At 38.3% G+C, this 21,420-nt stretch overlaps 1 pseudogene; it reads left to right on the top strand.

The window, feature by feature from the left end:
• LOC141522730 (ADP-ribosylation factor-like protein 1 pseudogene) overlaps positions 1-21,166 on the top strand; it is a 32,634-nt pseudogene extending 11,468 nt beyond the window's left edge.
• The last annotated feature ends 254 nt before the right edge of the window (positions 21,167-21,420 follow it).

The following is a 21,420-nucleotide window of genomic DNA, read 5'->3' as shown; positions in this document are numbered from 1 at the left end:
ATGATGAGGATGAGGATGATGATGATGATGATAATAGGTGCAGCCAGGTGATGCAGTGGACAAAGCACTGGCCCTGGAACCAGAAGCACCTGGGTTCAAATCTGACCTCAGACACCCAACAATCACCCTGCTGTGCTGCCCTGGGCAAGCCACCCAACCCCATCTGGCCTGCAACCCCTCCCCAAAAATAACAATAATAATAATAAAGTGCTTCAGTCTGTGTCCCCCATACCACCAGCTCTGTTGTGGTTGGATCATATTCTTTAGGATAAGTCCATCACAAAAACCACTTCCATATTTTTCCACCATTGCCATTGCTGATTGCAACTCCCTCCATTTGTATTTCCCCACTCCCATATTCTATATTTTCTCTCTCTCCTTTCACTCTGTCCCTCTTCTTAAATGTACCATAGGGTAGCTGAGTAGTACAGCAGACTGATCACCAGCCCTGGGGCCAAGAGGCCCAAAGCCCAAATACCACCCCTAAGGCCCAGCAACCACCTAGCCCTGTGGTCCTGGACAGGCCGTCCAATCCCAGCCACTTGCAAGAAGTAAAAAAGAAAATGTGTTATATCTGACCACTCTCCCCCACTGTACATCCTCTCTTCCATCACTCACATCTCCCTCTTTCCCCTGTCCTCCTTCTCTTCTTCTTACTCTAGATGTCTATACCCCATTGAGCATATATGCTGTTTCCTCTCTGAGCCACCTCTGATAAGAGCGAAGGTTCCCTCATTCCCCCTTGCCTTCCCCCTTCTATATCATTGCAATAGCTCATTGTAATAAAAAAAAACCTATTATATGAAATATCTTAGCCTATTCCACCTTTCCTTTCTCTTACTCCCATTACATTCCCCTTTTAGCCATTGACTCCATTTTTAACAATATATTATATCTTCAAATTCAGCTCTCTCCTTTGCTTCATCTATAAAGCTCCTTCTACCTGCTCTATTAAATGAGAAGTTTCTTATGAGTATTATCAGTATGATTTTTCTATGCAGGAATAAATGCAGTTCATCACCATTAAGTCCCTCATATTTTGCCCTTATCCTCCACTCTCTATGCTTAATCTGAGTCCCGTATTTGAAGATCAGACCTTCTGTTCAGCTCTGGCCATTTCAGGAACATTTGAAATTCCCCTGGTACATTGAAAGTCCATCTTTTTCCCTGGAAGAGGACATTCAGTTTTGCTGGGTAGTTGATTCTTGGTTGCATTCTGAGCTCTTTTGCCTTCCAGAATATTATATTCCAAGCCCTACGAGCCTTTAATGTAGTTGCTGCTAAGTCCTGTGTGATCCTGACTGCAGCTCCACGATATTTGAATTGTGTCCTTCTGGCTGCTTGTAATATTTTCTCTTTGACTTGGGAGTTCTAGAACTTGAGTATAATATTCCTGGGGGGAGATTTTTTTGGATCTCGTTCTGGGGGAGATCAAGTGAATTCTCTCCAGAGTCAAGAAAAAGTTTTTTCAATGGAGTGGAGGGGAGGAAGGTAAGAGGGGGAATGAGTGGGCTTTCATTCTCATCAGAAATGGCTCAGAGAGGAAATAACATGCACACTTAATAGGGTGAGGAAATCTATCTTACCCTGCAGAAAAATGAGAAGAAAGGGATGGGATAAGGGGGAATGGGGGGGGAAGGGAAGGGGGAAATAGGTGATAGAAGAGAGGGAAGAGAGGGAAAGGATACTCAGATACAACACACTTTTGGACAGGGCCAGGATGAAAGGAGAGAGAGAATAGAATAAATGAGAGTGGCAAGGAATAGAGTGGAGGTACAATTAGTAATAGCAACTGTAGGAAAAATATTGAAGTAACTTCTCTGGTGGACTTATGATAAAGAAATAAACTCAACCCAGAGACAGAGCCATTGGAATCTGAACACAGACTGAAGTACATTTTTTTTCCTCTCTCTCTCTATTCTTGAAGTTTCTCATCTTCTTTGGAGGGGGGTGGTTATGTTTACACATAACACATTCATTTTTGATCAATGTATGGTATAGCATGGAAACAATGTAAAGACTATCAGACAGCCTTCTGTGGAGGGGGAAGGAAAGGAGGGTGGGGGGGAAATTGTAAAATTCAAAACCTTACAAAAATGATAGGTAGATACTACTCATGTATATAATAGGAAAACAAATAAAATGTTAATAAAAATAATGATCTTTGCCACCTTCTTTGCCAGACTGCTATTCACAGGTCAGCTGTGGCACTGTTCCAACCTTATCTTCTTCTTCCCCTCTTTCTTAACTTCACTATCTTTAATAAAACTTCCCTATTTTTCTTTACCTTGTTGTCCCCTTTATCTTACCGTGAATTTACCTATAACTCTTTTGCAGTAACCTGTGAATTAAAATTTTTAACTTTCCTTTCATTCCTAGGTTAGAGAACTGTGTGATTTCTTCACTAATGAAAGACCCCCCCACAGCAGTCTTTGCATACTCCTTTTCCCAATGATGCCCACTTTCTAGGCATTTATCATCAGTTTCCTCCTCTGATTGACGAGTTCTTCCTTGGAACATCCATTTAAAGACAGACCAATGTCAAACATGCTTCTAACCTGACTCAGTCCTGACTTTTCTACCCTACCCATACTTTTTAGCTCTCTTTCATGTATTTTCTTTGCCACCCCCCACACCAATTAAAATATAAGCTCCTTTGAGGGGAGGAATTGTCTTTCTTTTTGCTTGAGGATTTACTAAACTCTTTTCAAGGTTTCTTATCCACTTTTGGTGGACACTCAACTTTTACCCATGACTCCAAGAAGCTAGAGCTTATTCAGGTAAAATCTTCCTGGAAGATTGACTAAATGAAACTAGGGTGAGGATAACTGATCCCTCAGTCAGTAAGTTAGGAGGTTGTCTACCCAAAGCATGTGAAGACTTCTGGAAGAATGGGTTAATGAGAACAATTTGTTACATTAGCCATGAAGGAAGGTGAAGCAGGTATGTGGACCTTCATCAGACATGAAAGACAAGGTCATCCCTACATCCGCAGACACAGCCAATTGTCCTGACTTTTGTCTTGACACTGGATTTTGATAACTCAGGAAGTGAGACTGGTGCTAATAACTTTGAACTCTGCCTCATTTTAATCCAATTCAGAAAACAGTCAAGATGTCACCTTGTAATGTCATTAGTGCTCTCTGAAAACAAAGAACAAACAATTTGTTTTCCCAGTATCTGACACCTAGTTAAAGTTTTATTTACTCTAATCCTTATATTTTCAAACCTCTACTTTTTCTTCCCTTTGGGTTCCTTCTTGTTTTTCCTAATGCAAAAATAACAAAAATTTTTTTTGTAATTTTCATAAATATTTATTACTCAAATTTATGTACAAATTCTAAGATTTTCAGAGTCCTTCCCTTGCAACAACATTGTGTTGGAAATGGTGCAATATTAGTATCTATATTTTACAGATTAAGATATTGAAGCCAAGAGAAATTAAATGGATTTATCCACAAACACAACAGATAAATGCTGGAATTAGGATTTGAATTGTGATCTTCTGATACCAAGACCAGTGCTCTTCTCTTAGTTAAGATTTTTAAGAAAAATTTTATTTATTTTGAACTTTATAATATTTCCCCAAGCTTGCTTCCCTTCCCCCACCCCTACAGAAGGCAGTCTGTTAGTCTTTACATTATTTACATGCTATATATTGATCGAAGTTGAATGTGATGATAGAGGAATCATATCCTAAGGAAGAAAAATAAAGTATAAGAGATAGCAAAATTACATAAAAAGATAATGGGTTTTCTTTTAAATTAAAGGTAATAGCCATTGATTTTTGTTGAAACTCCACAATTCTTTCTTTGGATACATTGCAGATATGCCAAAATTGTGCCTGACTGTTTCACTGATGGAATGAGCAGGTCTATTAAGGTTGATCATCACCCCCCATGTTGCTCTTAGGGGTTTATATTTGGTTCTGCTCATCTCACTCAGCATCAGTTCATGCAAGTCCTTCCAAGCTTCCCTGAATTCCCATCCCTCCTGGTTTCTAATAGAAAAATAGTGTTCCATCACATACATATACCACAGTTTATTAAGCCATTCCCCAACTGAAGGATGTTCACTTAATTTTTAATTCTTTGCCACCACAAACAGGGCTACTATGAATTCTTTTGTACAAGTGATGTTTTTACCTTTTTTTTTATCATCTCTTCAGGGTATATACCCAGTAGTGGTATTGCTGGATCAAATAGTATGCACATTTTTTGTTGCCCTTTGTGCATAATTCCAACTTGTTCTTCAGAAAGATTGGATGAGTTCACAGCTCCACCAACAATGTGTTAGTGTTCCCAGATTTCCCATTTCCCTTTCAACATTGATCATTGTCCTTTCTGGTCATATTGGCCAGTCTGAGAAGTGTGAGGTGGTACCTCAGAAATGCTTTAATTTGCATTTCTCTAATAAGTAGTGATTTAGAGCAATTTTTCATATGATTATGGATCACTTTGATTCCCTCATCTGTAGATTGCCTTTGCATAACCCTTGACCATTTATCAATTAGGGAATGGCTTGTTTTTTTTAAAAGTTTGACTTAGTTCTCTGTATATTTTAGAAATGAGTCCTTTGTCAGAAATACTAGTTGTAAAAATTGTTTCCCAATTTACTACATTTCTTTTGATCTTGGTTACAGTGGTTTTGTCTGTTCAAAAGCCTTTTAATTTAATGTAATCAAAATTGTCTAATTATAACAACCATTGTTAAGCCCAAGAGGGCTGAGGTACTTTGCCCTCTCTTCCTCTATGGGGCCCTTCTCAGTTCTTAGATCAGGCCTAAACATCTCTACTCCTGAACTTTGGGGAAGATGACTTAAACTTTAGGTTCTAGGAAGTGGGTAGGGTCTCTCCAAAGTGAAGGGAAGGAGAAAGATATTCCATATACAATGTAGATAAGGAATAGGGAAGTTTTTTTTTTTTTTACTTTTCTCTACACAAAAGAAATAATTAAAGAGTACAAATTCAAGGCAAATATCAACACTTAAACCAGGAAACAATAGTTTATATTAATACAATAGCTATTATAACTACTGTAATTACTGTAATCTCTCAATAGGTCAAGACTCATCCAAATGAGAAGAGGTTTTGGAGACTGTCAAATAGGCACTTTACATTTCAATTTTTTGCAAGTCAATGGAGTTAAGTGGCTTGCCCAAAGTCACAGCTTTACGGTAATTATTGTCTGAGGCTGGAATTGAACTCCTGACTCCAGGGCTGGTGCTCTATCCACTGTGCCACCTAATCACCCTCCGCTGCACCACCTAGCCACCACGTTCCATGTATTCTGGAAAGTCAGCCTAGAGTTTGGGCACATCCTCTAATTAATTGCTTTCTCCTCCAAGAAATTTGATAGTAAATGAAGAGAAAGCATTGCTGTAAAAACTGAAGATCTCTGAGTGTCTCATTCTAACAAGAAGGCCTCCAAGACTGGAAACATCCATCTTAGGATCACTTCTTAATCACCTAGTCAGACAAAGAAACATAAAACAAAAGAGGCCACTGGGGCCCCAAGATCCAGTTTCAAGTTCACCCATTCAAGAATTATGCCTTGGCTGCTATTTTCTTATAACCACCATGTTTGGAGTAGAAGGAAATTCACCTTTCTACCCTGTGTCACATTAGAGTTTCTAGTCATTATGGCTTGGAGAGTCAAAGAATGGGAGAGAAAGAAGATAGATTCACTTCCTTTTTAAGGTAGAGTTACAGTGTGCCACTCCTTCCAGTTCAGTATCTAGTTCTAATAAATGTAGTTTTGATAAAGTTTCCTTCATCCATTAGCATTTTCTGTGACATCTCCAAACCATAAATCCTTCAGAGGTGAGCAAAGGCTTCACCAGAAGTTTCCTAGGTGTTATGGAATGGTCCATTCCCACATATACTACTTGGAATATAACCTTTTCCAAAGTAAGATAATATACAGAGACATAGAAGAATGCAGTGGCCTCATCTATCTTCATTTTATATAATCAAAACAACTTACGTTGTATAATACTTTATAATTAACCAATTTGTCCTTATCTATTTATGTTAAATGATCTGATTCCCACAATTCTGTGAATGGAGCAGATATTTTATCCATTTAAAGGAGAAAAAATGAGATTCTGATAAATTCATGACTTTCCCCAGGTATTAAATGACAGAGTTGAGACTAGAATTCACTCCTTTGAATTCTATTCTAGTATTATTTCCATTCCTCTATGATACTTCTAATATTTGTTCTGGAGACATTATTTTTTTTAATTTTGATAACTTTACTTCAAAGGAATCTTTTGTCTTTAGAATAACTAGATAGGTTTCCCTTTTCTGATAATCTAAAATTGAGAAGTAAGCAAACACTGTGATTTTTACCCAGTTCCGATTTGCTGTCTTTATACCCTGGTAAAATATAAGGTGTCCTGGTAGAGTGAACAAAGAGCAACCCTCAGAGCCAAGATGACTTAACTTCAAGATCCTTCGATGACCTTTGGCACAAAGGGACTGCTTGGTCTTGGACATATCATTTAACCTCTCAGGGCAAAACTCACTGACCATAAATGCAGAGGAATTGCCAATATGCATTGGAAAAAGGAGATCCTTCACCCAGGAATGCCAGTGAAATTTTAGGTCAAGACTCTATCCCTTTTTGTAAGTAATCTCACTCTCAGTCAATCAACAAGCATTTACTGATATATTGTTAATTTTATCTTTGGTCTTAAAGACATTGCAAGGATGTAAAAAGAGGCACAAATAGGCTGTTATTGATGTTCACACAATGGCCTTTTATGGAAGTAATATCATCTGTTATTTCATTCCTTTGGTATCATTTTCTCCCTGAGATACAGTTATGTTGTAAAAGGATCACTTAATCCTTTCAAGATTGTGTAGCCTCCAGCACAGATTTCCTCTGTGTGTACTCGGTCTAGTCTAGTCATTCTTTCTGACTTCAGCTTCTAAAATGAATCTTCTATTTACTCACATAGCACACCAGGAAAGGCAGTGTTAGATGGTGGCCAAGAATAATGTCCATGAGAGTATGACTGAGTTCAGGAAACCAGTATATGCCTAGGAAGGATGCCAGGTGAATGGTTATACTTAGGTGCGGCTTTTTACCAAATCACTTTAACTCATCTCTTTCTGCTAGAACTTCATTCCTTGCCGAACTAAGTTTTGCAAGGGCTGTGACCGAATCCTAGATGAGGGGAGAAACTAAGTTTGCAACTATAACTAGTACTTTGCAAAAGGGACTTTGACATGTGTCCTTTCACTGTTATCTCTATACCTTTAATAAACCTGCTTTATATTAATGTTTTGGGATCTTGATGCTTATAAGATATTGGAAAACCATTAGACAAACCAAAAGATTCTGTTGTTCACAGGGAATAATTTTGGATTGGAATAATGATATGTAGAGATTATTACCAGAGAGAAGTTTGCAAAACTAAAGCTAGCTCAAGTACTCCATTGATCCTCATCTCATAGATGGAAAATACTTTTTTGTCTAGATTTTGATATGCATATGGTTGAATAGTTTATATACTTCCATATATATTTACATTTATGTATATATGTATAGTGTAGATTATCATTTCAGTTCTTTAGAGAATGAGGTATTTCATGATTTAAAACACAGCTTTATAAGGAATAGAACAATATTAGAGTAGATTTTTGTTTTGGAGACATCTTAGAATTCTTAAAAGCACTATAGAGTTTCTCAGATACAATCCAGGCCCATAGATGTATAATAGTATGGAAAATTGCCATTATTAATGATATTATACATATATTATTAAAGTTTAAAATTGTTCTGAAATTATTATGTTTTATTATATATGCATATACATATATTATATAATATGTGACAAGCACTACAGACTGAACTGGACCCAGAATTGAATTGAAGAATGAACAAAGATTGAACTGCATCTGGTAAATTACACAGTAGTTTTTGAAATTCTAACCTATCTCTGACACAAAACTGCATTTTTTTTCAACACTACTGTACTCAGGGGTGGCTAGGTGGCTCAGTGGATAAAGCACCGGCCTTGAAGTCAGGAGTACATGGGTTCAAATCTGTTCTTAGACACTTAATAATGACCTAGCCGTGTGGCCTTGGGCAAGCCACTTAACCCCATTTGCCTTACAACCCCCCCCCCCAAAAAACCCCCCCAAAAACCCACTACTGTGCTCTTGGTAAAGTTGTACTTTTATGAATCATGAAAAAATAACACAATCTCCAAAGAACTGAAGTTGTAATAGGTACCAGTGAAGAGACTACCAACAATGAAGGAACTATGAGTTCATCAACACATGGAAGTATTAAAGTATACATGAGTTATCTCTCAAATTAATTTATGATAAATGTAATATTTGGGGTAAATTTCGTTTTTCACTTGGTGATATTTTACGTTCTACAGGAACATCTCAGTTCCCACCTGTCTCATGTCCTGAGTGAAGGCTTACAGGCAAATGGATTTTCAACCATGCCATTAACAAGGTAGTGTAATTTATAGTTTTGACCACCAGGTGGCGAGCGACTCCATTCAGTAACCTGAATGTTTTTTTGCCAGTTTCATCACTAAAAAACAAACTCTCCCCTCTGCACAGATTCAACCCAACCCTGACAAGTCCAAAGCTGCTTCAAAAAGCTGGGCAAAGGGATCCTTTCACTGACCCAGGTATTGAATGAATTTAGCTTACGATATAAAATATGGTTCAAGTTGATTAAAATATGTAAATTTCTATGGCACTAGCTCCAACCCTACAGCTGGGGAATTTCCTGCTGCCTGTCAGCCCTCTGTATTGATGGTTCACAAGTAATCATTTTCTCTTTGGGTCCATGATTTATTAAACATGATAAAATAAAACTGCCAAAAGCCATAAAACATGCCACAACTGTAGTGCTTCAGTTTACCCAGTCCTCTCCAAAACTCTTCCACCTTAGCTTGTTGTTCTTGAAGGTGCTGTTAACACAGCACATGCTCCCAGAGGTCATGCAAAGAATTTAGGAAAGGGGTTTCCTGTCTGAGAATCCACTGGGTTCAGTGGCACTATCAGGCTCTATAAACACTTGAAAGCAAAAGAGGGGGGGTATAGCCTGTCACCTGAAGTCTTTTTTTTTTTTTTTTGCAAGTAATAGAATTTTCCCAAGGTCAGACAGCTAGCAAAGATAAAGTGTCTAAGGCCCTATTTGAATTCAGGTCCTTCAGACTCTAGGGCAGGTGCTCTATCCACTGTACTACCTAGCTGCCCTTGGAGACTTTTTCAAACCTCTAGTTGCTTCAGAAAAACCAGGGTGGAGTTCCAAGGACAGTCAAATTGACCTTATAATCAATTCGTTATGAATATATTCCATCTAGAGTCATCTGATCTCATGGGGAAGTGATGGTAAAATTGAGAATATGAACTATAATGCCAATATGAGCAGTTATTCTCAAGTTGCTATACTTTTCCAATCTGTTTTTGTCAAGTATTTGAGTAAAATATCTTTAAACACTGTGTTAGGACTTGGACTTTGTAATTTGTGTGATAAAGAGTAATCACACATGGGATACATCCAGGTGAACTTGAATTTCCCAAGAAAGTTATTATTGTCAACAGAAACTCTGACTATGAAATGTTCAAATCCCCCAACCCTCACTGGAGTATCAGCTCTGATCAAAGTAATTCTCATCTTTTCAAAAATAATTTTGATAAGATACTGTTAGGTACAAGACCCAATATCTGCACAAATTGACCATCCTTGCAGACTATAGACTTTTTTTTTAGGTTTTTGCAAGGCAAACAGGTTAAGTGGCTTGCCCAAGGCCACACAGCTAGGTAATTATTAAGTGTCTGAGACCAGATTTGAAGCCAGGTACTCCTGACTCCAGGGCCGGTGCTTTATCCACTACACTTTCTAGCCACCCCAACTACAGACTTTCAAGAGAATAAATGCAAGGAAGTATAGGGAATGCTCCAGAAGTCCAACCAATCAACTTTTACACTACATCTTGAGATTAGACTTTGAGAACTCCCTAGTACCTAAAGATTTAGACTTTGGGGACTTCCTAATACAATAAAAGTAGCAAGAGTACAAGTATGTTCTCATTGCATGAATGGGATATGGAATGTGCTTGAGTGCTGGCTCATTGATTCTGGACCATTCAGAGACTGATGATGATGTTTGTCCTTCATTTTTTTTTAGGTTTTTGCAAGGCAAATGGGGTTACATGGCTTGCCCAAGGCCACACAGCAAGGTAATTATTAAGTGTCTGAGGCTGGATTTGAACTCAGGTACTCCTGACTCCAGGGCCGGTGCTCTATCCACTGCTCCACCTAGCTGCCCCTGTCCTTCATTTTTGAAGAAGAACATGACATCAGGAAGATGCTCCCATGACAAGCTCACAAATGGGATTTGAGTCAGGGAGTGTTGTGCTAAATTGCCAATCACATTTTCTCCTCCAGAATCATCTGGATTCAGTGGCCAGATATAAATCAGGATGACTGGAGATGGCGTTGGATGCAAGGCAATCAGGGCTAAGTGATTTGCCCAAGGTCACACAGTTAGTAGTAAGTGTTAAGTGTTTGAAGTTGGATTTGAATTCCCATCCTCCTGTATCCAAGGCAGTGTTCTAGCCACTATGCCAACAATAGGGTTGGGTGACTATTCAGAAAAAAAGATCTAAGAAAATTCTAGGTTTATGGTGGAAGATCTCAAAAACTTTTTTAAAAAGTTGATTAATGCCACCAAAGAATTCAGCAATCCTTATACATAATGCATTGTAGTGGTACCTAAGAAAAATGGAAAGATATGGATGTATTTTGATTCCTAAACTTTGAGCAAAAGGACTAAAGTAGACCGATACATTATATCCTAGGTGCAAGATACCCTGCACTGTCTGCTAGGCAATTAGTGATTTGTATAGTGGATATTGCCAGATTCCCATGTCTGAGGAAAACAAGTAAAATTCTTTTTTTCATCTGTCCAGCTGTATCTTGTTAGTTTGAGAAAATTCCCCAGTGCATTTCAAGGGCATCAAATACTTTTCAGAGACTAATGAAGGAAGATATTGAGCATCTTAGCTATCTAGAAGTTTTAATGAATTTTGATTTAACCATTGCTTCACCCCATTGACTCACAGCATTAGATATTGAGGTTTTTCAGAAAATGACTCTTCACTAGGTCAAGACTGCTCTGCACATTGGTTCCTATGATCAGCTCTAGTTCCCAGATCAATCCCCCTCCTGTGGCCATTTCATGTTTCTGCATTTGGAATACAAGACCTGACAGCTTTCGAGGGTGAAGTATTCCTAACCATTTTCTTCTCTAGCTCATTTTACAGATGAGGAAGTTGAGGCAAACAGGGTTAAATGACTTGCCAAGTAAGTGCCTGAGGCCAGATTTGGACTCAGCAAGAGGAATCTTCCTGACTCCAAGCCTGATAGTAACTCTACAACTTTACTTGCCTCTGTCCTCAATGATTGCTAGAACGTCTCTCTCTCAGACTCTTAACTAAACAGGTTGCCACAGTTATCTCAATTACTAAAGTCTGTTACCACTGACTAGTTGGTTTTCTGTTGCCTGGTTTAACTTGACTTCCTTGTATGGCAAAAAATGAAGTCTAAAACTCAAAGACAGTTAGGAGGAAGGAGGGAACATCTAATCTGGACTACTCAATCACAGCTCCATCCTGTTGAGCAACCAGATTCCTGAATCTCAAGACCATGTGCTTCACACCTCCCAGGGAAGGGAAAAGGACAGCAGTAAGAAATTTCACACACTTTTCCCCCATCTGAAAGTGAGTTTAATGACCTTTGACTGGCCTAATATAACTGCAGTTTGGCATAGCAACTTTTGCCTCCTCCATTTCTTACATGAGTTGGTTCACCCCTCCTTAATCATCCTGATAGTTCCATCTCTTCTTAGAGGCTCACTACATTGGTGCTGGCATCCTCTCAACTTTAACCCTGTGTCAACTCAGAACTCTCAGTCTCAAATGGTCTTAGTAGTGGAACTTATTATAGGTATGTGCCACCTTACCAGGGCAACTAGGTGGCACAGTGGATAGAGCACCTATTAGTCTTAGAATCAGGGAGACTCATCTTCCTAAATTCAAATCTGGCCTCAGTCACTGATTAACTGTCAAGTCACTTTGCCATTTGCCCAGGTTCCTTCATCTGTAAAATGAACTGGAGAAGGAAATGGCAAACCATTTCAATATCTTTGCCAAGAAAACTTCAAATGGTGTCATGAAGATTAGACATGACTGAAAATGACTCAATAACAATTGCTACCTCTCAGCACAGAAACTCAATTCTGACACAGTCCCAAGTTATAAACTGATGCCATTGAGATACCCTGTTCTTTTGGCTCTGAGGGAAAAACAACAGAAATTCAAAATTATTAGGCAGATGTGGCACAGCATATGAAGTACTAGACTTGTAATAGAGATATCCTGAGTTCAAATTCTGCCTCATACATTTAAGAGTTTGTGGAATCTTAACAAAGTCACTTAATTTCTTTAATCTCAGTTTTCTCATCTACAAAATTGGAATAGCCCCTACTTTACAGGGCTGTTATGAGGAATAAATGAGATAACATATGTAAAACCCTTTGTAAACCTTAAAACACTTTATAGTTGTTATTTATTATTATATATTATTATTATTACTAAAATATAGATGAGAGGATACCATTTACATTTAATTCAGCATTGGGTTTTATCACTTCTTTTTAAATCTAAATTCCAATGAGTATTTCTTTTAGATCAGAGAATTTTCAGTATCCAAATAAATTAATTGGAGTTAGTATATTTTGTTTGTACCACAGTAGACTTCTGAGAACCTAGGATCAACCTGGTCAAATTCCCATCATCAAGAAGGTCATATGTATGTGTGTGTCAATAGGTTAACCAGGGGGAAGTAATAAGGGGATCTTTTTATACTGTTTACTTTTTGGTCCACTGATCCAAGAAGTCCCTTCACTGTAGACCTATGTTCTTTCAACCCCAGTGTGTAAATATTAAAGGCAAATCTTGAGGGCGGAGCCAAGATGTTGGCATGAGAACAGGTTTTCCCAGAGGCTCTTTCCAAAATATTTCAAAAACCTTAAAATTATGACTCTAACTCAATTTACAAGAGACAGCACCCACAGAAAGATCCAGTGAGGCAATTCTCCAGCTCAAGTAACCTGGAAGATCATGGGAAGGCTCTGTTCCACAGGGTTGGAGGGGGGTGGCAGCGCAGTCATGATCCACGTGAAGGAGCAAAGGAGCTCCTTCACTTTTTACAAAAGATGACAAAGTTCAAGCTTCTGCATCTGAAGCCTCCAAGAAAAATAGGATGTGGGCTCAGGCTACAGCAGAGCTCAAAAAAGATTTTGAAAATCAAGTAAGGGAGATAGAGGAAAACTGGGTAGAGAAATAAGAGAGATGCAGAAAAAACATGAAAACCAAGTAAGCATCTTAGTCAAAGAGATCCAAAAAAAGAATCCTGAAGGAAACAACAGGTTAAAACCAGTTTAGGTCAAATGAAAAAAGTAGTCCACAAAGTTAATGAGGAGAAGAATGCTTTAAAAAGCAGAATTTGGGGTGGCTAGGTGGCACAGTGGATAGAGCACCGGCCCTGGAGTCAGGAGTACCTGAGTTCAAATCCAGCCTCAGACACTTAATAATGGACTAGCTGTGTGGCCTTGGGCAAGCCACTTAACCCCATTTGCCTTGCAAAAAATAAACAAACAAACCAACCAATAAATAAATAAAAAAGCAGAATTGGTCAGATGGAAAGGGAGATAAGAAAGCTTTCTGAAGAAAGCAACTCTTTCAAATGTAGAATGGAGTTAAAGGGAGCCAATGACTTTGTGAGGAATAAAAAAACAATAAAACAATACCAAAAGAATGAAGAACTAGAAGAAAACATGAAATATCTCATTGAAAAAAAAAAAACAACTGATCTGGAGAACAGATCCACAAAAGGCAATTTAAAAATTATTGGGCCACCTAAAGGTCATATTCAGGAAAAGTGCCTTGACATTATTTTTAAAGAATTTCTACAGGAAAATTGCCCTGATATCTTAGAAGCAGAAGGCAAGATAGAAATTGAAAGAATTGACCAATCTCCTCTGGAAAGAGATACCTCAAAAATAACCCTCAGGAATATTATAGCTAAATTCCAGAACTCCCAAGTCAAAGACAAAATATTACAAGCAGCCAGAATGAAACAATTCAAATATCATGGAACTAGTCAGGAATACACAAGACTTAGCAGCATCCACATTAAATGCTTGTAGGGCTTGTAATATAATATTCTAGAAGGCAAAAGAACTTGGAATACAACTGAGAGTCAACTACCCAGCAAAACTGAACATCCTCTTCCAGGGGAAAAGATGCACATTGAATGAAATAGGGGAATTTCAAATGTTCCTATTGAAACAGCCAGAGCTGAACAGAAAGTCTGATCTTCAAGTACAGGACTCAGGTGAAGCATAGAGAGCATGGACAAGAAGGGTAAATTATGAGGGATTTAATGATGTTGAACTGTGTGTATTTATGCATGGGAACATGATACTGATAATATTCATATGAACCTTTTTCATTTATTAGAGCAGTTAGAAGGAGCATATATAGACAAGACACAGGAGGGAGCTGAATTTGAAGGCATAATATATTGTAAAAATGGAGTCAATGGATGAAAAGGGAATGTACTAGAAGAAAGGGAAAGAAGAAGTAGAATGAGCTCAGATATTTCATGTAAAAGAGTCAAGGGGGTGGCTAGGTGGTGCAGTGGATATAGCACCGGCACTGGAGTCAGGAGTACCTGAGTTCAAATCTGACCTCAGACACTTAATAATTGCTTAGCTGTGTGGCCTTGGGCAAGCCATTGAACTCCATTTACCTTGCAAAAACTAAAAAATTTAAAAGAGTCAAGAAAAAGTTTTTGCAATGGAATGGAAGGGGGGTGGTGAGAGGGAATGAGGGAGCCTTTATTCTCATCAGAAATGGCTCAGAGAAGAAACAACATATATATATATATATATATATATATATATATATATACACACATATATGTATATATATATAATATACTTAATAGGGTATAGAAATTCAGAGGAAAAAGGAGAGAAAGGGGATGGGGAAAGGAGGGAGAGGGGATGTAGGTGATAGAGGAGAGGGTAGATCAGATATATCACATTTTCTTTTTTTTACTTTTGCAAGAAAGGAGGATTCGATGACCTGTCTGGGACCATGGGCCAGGTGTTTGTTGGGTCTCTGGGGTGGGATGTAGACTTGGGGCCTCCTGGCCCCAGAGCTTGTGCTCTGTCCCCTGCACTACTTGGCTGCCTCATAGCTCACTTTTGAAGAGGGACAGAGTGAAAGGAGAGAAACAATATAATAAATGGTAGTGGGGAGGAATGGATAGAGGGAATTGCAATCAGCAACAACAACTGTGGAAAAATATGAAAGTAACTTCTCTGATGTACTTATGATAAAGAATGTGATCCACCCCAGAGACAGAGCTGATGGTATCTGGACATAGACTGAAGCATATTTTTTTCCTCTTTCTTTCACTTTATTTCTCATGAGAATTTTTTTAATGTTTGTGGGAGGAAGGGAGATTATGTTCACTCTTACAACAAATAAAAATGTAAATTAAAATTAAAAAAATAAAGGTAAATCTTGGACAGGACATTTGTTTATCAGTAGACAAGATTTAAACACTCTGCCCCATCCTTATCATTGCTAATTGTCTATCAGAGTCTTCATTGTAACATGCAATTGCCATCACAAAATGAATGGTTATCTGACAGAAAGAAGATTTTTATGATGTTAAAAATGTAAATATTTATGCAAATCAACACTGTTGTGTTCCTCATTACTCTCCTAATTGTTGTATCCTAGATGTCTGCCTATTTTGCCTACCTCTAGACCAAGTTCAATTTCAAGAAAGAAGTGAGAGGATCAGAGGAGATAGGAGGGACAAGGAAAAGAATTAAGGATCACTTAATAAAGTCTGCAAAATGCTTTAAAGCTACTATCACATTATTTCTCAAAAATTCCTTTTAGGTAACAGTGTTTTCTTCTTTTATTCCCCTTTAATGGATAAGAAAACAGAATCAGGGAGATCAAACTACTTGCAAGATGTCAAACAGCCTGTAGGACATTTTGCTGAGACTCAAATGCTGGTATCTTTTGATTCCAGGATTTTTCCTATTGAAGCAGTGGTTTCCAATCATTTTAGAGTAAGTGATCAGTGGGGAGATGCATAAATGACAAACTAAGGTGGGGAGAGTATGCTTACCTTATATTCCTAAATTTGCAAAGAGCTCCTGTTCTCTTACAAAAACAGATACAATCCAGATGTTCAAAAGCCACTCAGGTTACTGTGCTGTTCCAGCAGAATTGACCAGCTCTTGACTGGAGCTCATGTATGCTATTTGTTCTTTTCCCAAATCAGGACAAAGGACCTTAGGATGGCCATGTCACAGACTAGCATCTGTCTTAGTTCTATCAATTTTTAAAAGCATCAATAATAATAGCTATGGAAATTTCAATTCATGTCTCAATGGGGATACAAAGAAAGGCAAAAACAGCCCCCGTCCTCAAGGAGCTTGCATTCTAATATGGGAGGCAAGATGCAAACAACCATACACATACAAGATACATTGAGAATAAATTGGAAGCAATCAAAAGATGGAAGGCACTAGATTTAATAAGAACATATAGTGAGAACTGTACATCCCTGAAATGATTTGGGAAAGATGTTTTGTGGAAAGTTGATTTTAAGCGAGATCTTGAAGGGAGTCATGGAAGCCAGGAGGCGATGATGAGAAGTTATAGAATTCCAGGCATGAGAACTGCCAGTGAAAGGACAAGAGTCCAGAAATGGTGTATCAGGAATAATGAGGAGGCCATGAAATATGCTGGAGTGGGTTTTTAAGATGAAAGTAGACTGGGAGGGGAGGGGCAGGTTATGAAGTGCTTTGCAAACCAGAGGATTTATATGTTGATCTTGGAGATAATAGGAGCCACTAGAGTTTTTGGAGGGTGGAAGAGGAGGGTGACATGGTCAGACTTGCTCTTTGAGAAAATAACTTTGGGAGGCTGAATGAAGTGCATGTTGGAGCAGAGTGCGGGGGGGGGGGGGCGGATAGAGGGAGAAGACCACCAGGATATTTGTAATAGTCCAGGTCCAAGGTGGTGAGGGGCTGCATTAGAGTAGTGACTGTTTCAGAGGTGAGAAGGGGATATAATGGAGAGATGTTACTATGGAAGAATGAACAGGACTTGGTGACAGACTAGATATGAAGAACGAATGAGGTTGAATTTTTCCTTTTTCTTAAGTGCTGAATCTGACCAAAATACATACTCCTTTTTAGACACCCCCCACGAATTTTGAGGCCCTTCATATCATACCAATTGTACTATTAGGATTCATTGATTGAGAAAATACATAATTATGACTAGCTCCTGGGAATTAGGGATTCTAAATGAATTTGTATTCAATTTTCTTAATCATAACACTATTTACATGTCTTTAAAAATATTAACATTGAATTTTTTGAGACATAATTATGTATTAACTTTACAGAGAGTAAGTTTGATTAGTAATGGATTCACTCCCAGCTTCAATCTTGCCAAGTGCTGGCAGCCCATAGGTGGGAATCATTCTACTGAACCATTAATAGTAGGAAATGTGAATTTGGGGTGTTAGAAGGTTTAATCTCCTGTTAAAATGCAAATTCTCCTGGGATGGGTAGCACTTAAAATCTTATTAGTTATTTACACCTAAATGTGAGTACATTCATCAGCTCCTCTCTAGAGGATTTAATTGGGGTGAAGAGAACATGAAGATATTATGTACTTGAATATCTGTGTGTGGGGGAGGTTGTGAGGATACACTACAGAGGAGGGAAGAATTGTGGAGATAGAACATTTTAAAAAAGAAAACCAAGAGGAAAAATTTTTATTTCCACAAAAGGAGCAAAGAATAGAGGAAAAATGAGGCACTGAAAGTTCCACATGGAAGAAAGGGAGGGAGGGAGGTGGGAGAGAGAGAGAGAGAGAGAGAGAGAGAGAGAGAGAGAGAGAGAGAGAGAGAGAGAGAGAGAGAGAGAGAGTTCTGTAATCTCCAATCTGAACTCTCTGTTCTTCTCTGTTTACATCGATTGATTCCCATAGAGAGATGATTTACTCACAGGGCTTCAAATAAATGAGGATAGCAACCAGATCTATATATCTAGTCCATGAATCAGCCAACAACATTTGTAAAACAGAGAAAGTGCAGACAGAGTTCTTCTTACCTTCCTTTTATTGCAATAACATCTTTTACCATTGTGATACCCCTTTGAATTTGTCAAAACACATGGATATGGAAAGTTAGGTAGAGAACAGACATACTGACAGATCAGCCCTAGGAGGAATGAGAAAGGAACAAGCATTTATTAAGTGTCTATCTGCGATATATCTGTTTGATGCATCTATACAGTCCATGAAAAGTGAAGAGTTATTTCCATGCTACTACCTGCCATTTTGACAAGAGACATAACCTAGGGGAGGGTATACAGGGCTGTCACACTGTGCAAAATTATGAAGGTACTGAATTGTGGCAGCAGTTATCTCAGTGTTTCCCCAAGACATAGAGACAAGAAATTAAGAACTACTATGTATGTTAAACCTGCATTGTATAGAATAGACTGACAGTTTTGGAGTCTCTGGGCATGGAATATTTCATGGTCATATGTTGCTAATTCCAGAAACACAAGGATAGCAGGTGTTGAGACTAAGTCTATCACTCATCCTCACCCCACCTGATATTCTCTTTTATCCTGCCACCACTCTGTGTATATATTGAATCCTGGGCACCTGTCATACTTGTAGTGGACATATACAGCTTGGATAATTCACAACATATAAACTATAGGTTTCCAATATTCTTTCTCCTTTCAAGAAGTTTTCTAAGTCACTCTGATGTTTAGATGGGCTAGTGGACTGCCTCCATAGGGGTCTCTTTGATGCTGGGGTATCTCTGTTGATCCAGTGACTTCAGCAGGTCATGTTTCCCCTCAAGGCAGCTAAGTGCCACAAGTGAAAAATAGAACTTTGGTGCTAGATTCAGAAAAATTTGAGTTCAAATCCATCCTCAGATACTTGGTACAGAACTCTGGAAAAATCACTTAACCTCTGTCTGTTTCAGTTTCAGCTGCAAAATGAGGATAATTATAGCATCTACCTTCCCAGGTTGTTATAAGAATCAAATGAGATAATATTTGTAAAGTGCTTAGTAGATTGGCTGGTATATAGAAAACACTTAATAAATAAATGCTTCTTCTCTTCTCTTCTTCCTGAGCACACAGTAAACATTCAATAAATGTTTGTTAACCCAACTGACTCCTAGGGAACAGTGTTTCATCTAGAATGGCCAATTTGCTGCTTAAATAGGTCAAGAAAGTTACTTCAGTATTGTGTCGACTCATCTCTACCTTCCATGCAGCTTGACTAGACTGGGCAGTGGCTGGTCAGTTTGTTCAACTCTTGGACTCCTCACTGGGCATGATGTTCCTTCTGGATGGGTGGATCTACTAGTCTCCAGGGCTCACTTTTTGGACAGTTATAGTCTTTTTTCCAAGGACTAGTCTGAGAGGGTGCCATGTTCTCTTCAGTTGGCATCTTATAATGCTCTTTAAAGTCAGAATGCTAAAAGAAACTCCTTTTCTTTGACTTTATCAAACCCTCAGTTCTAGTACCTCCAGAGCTCAGATTTTATCACCTCTAAGTAGGAAAGATCGGAAAGATTGCCTAAATCTTCAGCAACCTTGCTAAAGAGCTCTTTCTCCATAAAGCTCTCTCTGTAGCTTCTGGATGATTTATTTATTTCAGTAATTTTCCCTTCCCATACTCCTTTAGGGATCTTATGTAGATGAATGGCCCCCATCTCTTTGAGATCCAGGGAGTTTTTCTCCTTCTTTTTTGTATTTCCAGAGTTTACAATTGTGCCAGGCACCTAGTCAGTATTTAATAAATTCTAAATGATTGATTGATTAATAGGACAACCTAGGTGAGAAGATACTACCTCTTCTCTCACCCAGAGACTCACAGCATTTCTTCTACATCCTAGCTCAAAAGAACAGAGGAGAGAGTCAGCTTTCCTCTATTCAACTCTACACTGATTTCTGGATCACCAGTTAGAAGGATATTCTTCACTGAGAAATTAGAAAATATTTACTTGAATTAGGGAGGGAAAAAGATCCTTCCATCAAAAATTTACTGAAACTCAAGACTCACCAGACTGTCATGTGTCTTGGTAGCAGGCAAGTTCAACCTACCTTCCCCATAACTCTTATATAGATGTCATGGTTGTAAAATTTGGAGATGACACATACTCTGAAGAAATAATGCGAATGACAGTCATGAACCATGAAAATTCCCAAAGGTTGAAAAGACTTATAGAATCTAATAGAATGAAAGTTAGAAGAGAAAAATAAAACATTCACAAGTATAGAATGGGCTTTGGGAGATGGGAGAGTTTGATAATTTTCCTGTGAAAAAAAAATCTAGCCTGGGACTCGGGAGCCTGAGGAGGACAATCAGCCACTGTGGCACTGAGGACCAGGAAGGCGTTATGAGATTCCAATGGGGAGCACTAAGCAGCGAGAAGCTGGTGCAGCCATGGGTTGCTTTTCCTAACTATTTTTCCCAGTCTGTTTGAAATTCAGGAGATGAGAATTTTAATTTTGGGATTAGATGGAGCTGGAAAATAACCATTTTGTACAGATTACAAGTTGGAGAAGTTGTTATTACTATTCCCACAATTAGTTTCAATGTTGATACACTGAACATAAAAAAATCTTTAATTTCAAGCCTGGGATTCAGGAGGACAGACAAGTATCAGGCCATACTGGTGATGTTATTATTCAAACATAGATGCACTCATTTATTTGGTAGGCAGCGGTGATAGAAATTGCATTGGAGTTTCCAAGTCAGAATTAGTCACCATGTTAGAGAAAGAAGAGCTAAGGAAAGTGATTTTAGTGGTGTTTGCAAACAAACAGGACATGGAACAGGCCATGGCCTCCATAGAGATGACAAATTCACTTGGGCTCCCTGCCTTGTAGGATCAAAAATTTTCATATTTTCAAAACATCAACAACTAAAGGCACGGGTCTTGATGAAGCAATGGAATGGTTAGTAGAAACATTGACAAGCTAGCATTAGCCTCCCACAATAAAGGTGACATCAGACATCCCTTCTGGAACAGTCAAAAGAGCCACACACTATCACCAAATGTTATACTGGACTGACTGAAACACTCCTAAGATTGGAAAGGAAGTTTTTGTTCAAGGGATATCTTATCTTGATTGAACCAATTGAATATCTATTCTGTATTATATAATCTTTTCTTGCTTTCCTGTTTTGTTAAGGTAGAGTCTGTTCATTTTGTATGGAATTTCTAGCTAGGTATG

The sequence above is a fragment of the Macrotis lagotis genome, chromosome 4 (assembly GCF_037893015.1).
Source record: "Macrotis lagotis isolate mMagLag1 chromosome 4, bilby.v1.9.chrom.fasta, whole genome shotgun sequence".
NCBI classification, from domain to species: domain Eukaryota; kingdom Metazoa; phylum Chordata; class Mammalia; order Peramelemorphia; family Peramelidae; genus Macrotis; species Macrotis lagotis.
Note: the sequence above shows the minus strand (reverse complement) of the source record. Positions and strands in the feature narration are given on the sequence as shown.